The sequence below is a fragment of the Gavialis gangeticus genome, unplaced genomic scaffold (assembly GCF_001723915.1).
Source record: "Gavialis gangeticus isolate Ggan-Ray unplaced genomic scaffold, GavGan_comp1, whole genome shotgun sequence".
In the NCBI taxonomy this organism is placed as follows: Eukaryota; Metazoa; Chordata; order Crocodylia; family Gavialidae; genus Gavialis; species Gavialis gangeticus.
In genome coordinates, this window is record NW_017729034.1 from 57,100,027 (window position 1) to 57,104,124 (window position 4,098).

At 44.2% G+C, this 4,098-nt stretch overlaps 1 long non-coding RNA gene across 1 annotated transcript in view; it reads left to right on the forward strand.

Annotated features, from left to right (window-relative positions):
* Positions 1-3,090, forward strand: part of LOC109304316 — an 11,806-nt gene extending 8,716 nt beyond the window's left edge. Inside the window, exon 3 of the long non-coding RNA XR_002099350.1 lies at positions 2,061-3,090. This is a non-coding gene — a long non-coding RNA (uncharacterized LOC109304316). The remainder of the gene's footprint in view (positions 1-2,060) is intronic.
* Positions 3,091-4,098: the final 1,008 nt, after the last annotated feature.

Below are 4,098 nucleotides of genomic sequence, written 5' to 3' on the forward strand. Positions count from 1 at the left end.
ATCACTTATCAGGGATAGAGAGGGCAGAGAGAAAGTCAGAAATGGTTGGGGAAGAGTATGGCACAAAAGAACATGCTATAATAATATGTTGCTTCACAACTTAGTTTGGAAAAATAACTCAGGGCTGTAGCAACCAGGAGGGTGCAAAAGAAGCTTAAAGCTACTCTCTCTCCTAGCTATGAGTTCTGTGTTGTGCCTTTTAGGGCATATCTGTGCTGTAGTCCAAAACTGTGACTGCAACATATATAGATTTACTTGAGACATGGGCAGAGCTAGGATTTTGAAAAGTGGGTTGCAGATGGTGAGGTGCATATAACACAATACATTTTTCTCCAGATAAAAAGAAATTAGAAGCTTTACTAATATGCTAGGGACCTATGGCTGTATTATTCAGTTTATGTTGAAGCAAAAACAAATATAACTTTATTGGAGTGTCCATTAATTTGCTACATCATATATTATATATTAAAAACACAACAAACTAGGCAAAATAATCAGAAGATGTTGTTTCTTTAGTCCTGTAGTCATTCAAATGAAATGTACGTCTCTTTCAGATTCATAAACCAAAGCCAGCCTTCTTGAGCATCTTGGCAATGCATCCAATGCTTCACTGAAAGTTATTTCCACATCTGAGTTAATGTTTTTAACCAGAGTTAAAAACAGATTTCAGGACTGTGAAACAGAAGCTACAATACCAGGAGCAGCTAGCAGACAGCAGAACTGCCAAAGAAAGAATAGCTTGATTAGTGGAACATAATGACCATTAAAAAAGGAGAGAAGGTCATTAACATCTGTGGAATGAAGAGTTTAGAAGGAATTAGGTAGATTTTGATGAACCACAAAGTCAATTGATTCCCTCACTGCTGCCTGAATAGGAATGCTGCTGTTACTGCCAGGCAGTTGGTTTTAAACTTTGGGTGAACCAGGAATCAAAGAAGAGTGCAAATGTACCACTGCACCCTCCTCCCCTCCCCCTCTAGATCCACTCCTGACCTAAGATTGCACTTTATTAGCTATATTGGCAATCAATAACAGTATAGCCAAGGCAGCTCAGAACTCAGCCCAGGCTCGCCACATGAATCTGTGTCCTGGGCAGATTCTATAACTTTCGGCTGAATCTTATGCTGCCAATGGCTATACTGTAGTTATCACATGATTACCCAATTTGAGGCTTGGCTATGCATACATTAGCTGTAATCACATTTTTGGATTGCTGGATAGACATAAAGGCAGATCAAAGTCTCAAACAATGTGCTAAATGACATACAATGATCTACTGGAAGGGGCAAATGATGGGTAGAGAGAAAGGCATCAGTCAAAGCAGCAAATGGTTGAGGGAGCTAATACAGAAAAAGAATGCAGTGTGTGAATGGGGACAGGAAACCTAGGCAGGGTAGGATGAGTGAGGAGGAAAAGGGAGAGAACATAGTGGTCAGAGTGGAAGAGGAGTGACGGGGAACATATGGCAAACTAGACTTTTCCTGGGGATGGGCAGGAGAGGAGAGATCTTGAAAGAACTGGAAGGAGAGACCAGGGACAGGAGAAAGGAAAAAGAAACTGAAGAAAGGGAAATTTATTTTAATGCATTTAAAAGAAAAGGTTGGTGTCAAAATGTAAATATAGTGCTCCGCTGTTTAACTTTCTACAAGGGACTTGACAGGGCTGGAAAGCAGTCAAGAGGCCATGAGAGCCCATTGACACCTGGTCTATAATCTGATGCTCTTGAGATGTTTCCATATAAGGGTGGCATATACATAATAAAAATAAATAAGTATATGTTAATGTGTGGCTGATTGAAGCCAGCTAAATGGGTCTGGTTTTGGTAGATACTGGTGCTTTTAAAGAACATAAATTGTCACTAGCAACTTAATCTAGCATTTGAGAAAAACACTAAGTTGGTTTTCTTTATTTTGGCACAAAATCTTTTAAACTAAAATCTTCTGAAATGCAGGAAATTGCACCATTATTTTTTAAAGGGTTTCCATGGGAAAGGAATACTTGGACAGGCTGATTTACATATTTCTTTCTTTCTTTTTCTTTTCTTGTTTTTGTTGCCACAGTTGTTTTGCTGTCTATAGGATGTAATGTATTGGCACCCTGTCTGGAGTGGCCACATCTGGAGTAATGGGACAACACTTTCCTGCCCAGTCATTGGTGGGCCTCTCTGCTGAAACTGTCAACTGGATTGATATGTGTGACCGCCTTACTTTGAATACCTACTCACGCGCTGCCTTAGCATGGGTGCCTGGTGATGGGCATGGTGAGGCTTTGTGAGACCACTGAAAGGGACCTCAATCACCCCAGAGAAGACCCCTGAACTCATCTGCCATGACTTTGAGTTTATTTTCAGTGGAGGGGTCTCCTGTTGAAGGTCCTTCAGGGTCAGTCGCTCCTCCCAATGGATATTTGTGGGACTCCACCTCCCCTACACCCCTTCCTTATTCCAACCTCCAGCGGGCCACCTGATCTTAATATGGCTGTCCCTCCAGTCTAGATGATCTTTGCTCTTCATGCCCTCTCTGTGACCAGTTATTGTCCTCGTTTCCTTAGCAGGCTATGGGTCTGCTGTGTTCACCTCCCTCAGTTATCTCTCTTGTTGTCACCGGCTACTTGCCGAGTCTCATGAGCACCCCCTGTGTTAGGGTGTAAGTCAGATCCCCTCAAGGTGGACCTAACCACTGAATAACAGAAAAAGACAAAATATAAAAAGCAACAAAAAGAACTATACACAGGCAAGAGGCAACTAAAGAGAAAAAAGGACTTAAAGAAAAAAAGAGGGTGGATAGGAAAGGAGAGATCAGGCTAATCTGCTCCTGTTCTCTGCCCTAGAGCCTGAGCCAGAAGGCATCCCCAGGTGCTGCTCTTCTCTCTGTCTTCCTCGAGAGTGTCTTCTGTTCCTCCCCAAGTTAGCCTCTCTCCTCTACTCTGGATCTGTGGGAATCCAGAGTGGAGGGCTTCCACCATCTCCAGGGCTCCTATTGCTCCTTCAGGAGTGAGGTCTTCCCCTGAATGCTGGTGCTGCCCATGACCGGTGTGGGGTTGTACTTTAACTGCTGCCACTTGGGATGCCTATCACCAAGTGGGATCTGCCTTTTCACGCTGGCGCTGCCTGCCACCGGTGCAGAGAGTCTCTGCAGCGTAAGCTGCCTCTCTCCAAGTGGGAACTTTCTTTTCATGCCAGCGCTGCCTTCCGCCAGCATGGAGAGCCTCTTCAGCCTCTGCTGCCTCTCCCGCTCTCCCCTTCTCTCCGCTGGCATTCCTTTTTATCCCAGCCAGCCAGTGATCGCTCCTGATGTCACCTGCCGGCGCCAGCTGTAGATAAGCATGACTAATGAACTGTGTGGGCTTTTCTCTTCATTCCTCCTGTGTCTGGAGTCCTGCAGCAGGTAAGTAGTCTCTGATTTCAGGGTTTTTTCTCCCGGAATGTGCAGCCCCCATCCTGGGATCCCCTGTGGGGAGCATTTCTAGCTCCCCTGTGGTTGTGCCCCTGGGACAACATGTAAGTGCAAATTGTGATGCTGTATTTTGTGATGTGGACACACATTCCAAGAAGAAGAATAAATGAGCCTGTGTGGAGCTCCACTTTGATCCAACTAGACCGATTCCGGTACCTGAGCTAGTTTGCTTAAGATAATTCTAGTATCTCCATCATACTGCACCTACTGTATAGTCATATCCTGACATCAGTCACCAATATCACTTCTCATTTGAAGGGGGACTGGATGATGGCAACATTTTTACTTTCTTTTACACTGATTTCATTGATAGGGTGAAATTTGCTCCAAAGGAGAGTATGTTTACAAGGTTCTCTGCACAATTTGAACCCTGCACTGAGAGAAAAATTCTGCCTCCAACTCTAAAGCTATGACTAATGATACTGTTGCAATGGAGGGAGGTATGATTCAGAGAGGCATAAAAGATGGGCACCCCCTCCATGGAATAAAATCCTATTCCATAAGGACGCACTGCAAAACAGCATACACAGTTCAAGGAGGAGAGACACCAGAGGATCCACCACCATCCATGTGTTGGGGACATGTAGGAAATTCACCATCACTCTGACTGTAGTACCACCAGCACCATGTCCCTCTGTCTCAG